This window comes from Buceros rhinoceros, unplaced genomic scaffold (assembly GCF_000710305.1).
Source record: "Buceros rhinoceros silvestris isolate BGI_N320 unplaced genomic scaffold, ASM71030v1 scaffold30093, whole genome shotgun sequence".
In the NCBI taxonomy this organism is placed as follows: Eukaryota; Metazoa; Chordata; class Aves; order Bucerotiformes; family Bucerotidae; genus Buceros; species Buceros rhinoceros.
In genome coordinates this window covers 400-753 of record NW_010405820.1, presented here as the reverse complement: position 1 = coordinate 753, position 354 = coordinate 400, and the positions used below count along the sequence as shown (strand labels likewise).

At 52.3% G+C, this 354-nt stretch overlaps 1 protein-coding gene across 1 annotated transcript in view; it reads right to left on the bottom strand.

Moving 5' to 3' along the window:
* The window catches only part of TTC4 (tetratricopeptide repeat domain 4), a gene marked incomplete at its 5' end in the record, with an annotated part of 7134 nt that overhangs the window by 6439 nt on the left and 341 nt on the right, over positions 1 to 354 (bottom strand). The window lies entirely within an intron of this gene.

Sequence of the window (354 nt, the reverse complement as noted above, 5' to 3'; positions counted from 1 at the left end):
AAAGAGTGACAGAATGCATTGCCTCAACAGATTTTATAGGCCAGGGCATCCCCCTGTAGTTCCAATCACCCTGTGGATGTGTTCTGCATCAAAAGCCACTGGCTCTGCCCTCTCCTGGAGCCAAGGATCGAGCAAGCAGGTAACTCGCAAGCACAAGCCCTGCAGGGAGCCCTGCTCTGAAGCGAGCCAGCTCTTCAGGGTTCATTTTTCACGAATGAGGCGTTTAGTATGATGTATGACAAAAAGAAAAACAAAGCCCAAAATGGAGAGGAAAAGCAGTTTTGGTCCACAAAGCCCCCTTCCCATCCCTGTCCGGGGCTGGATGGGGCACGTCTCCTCACCCAGGTGGAAGTG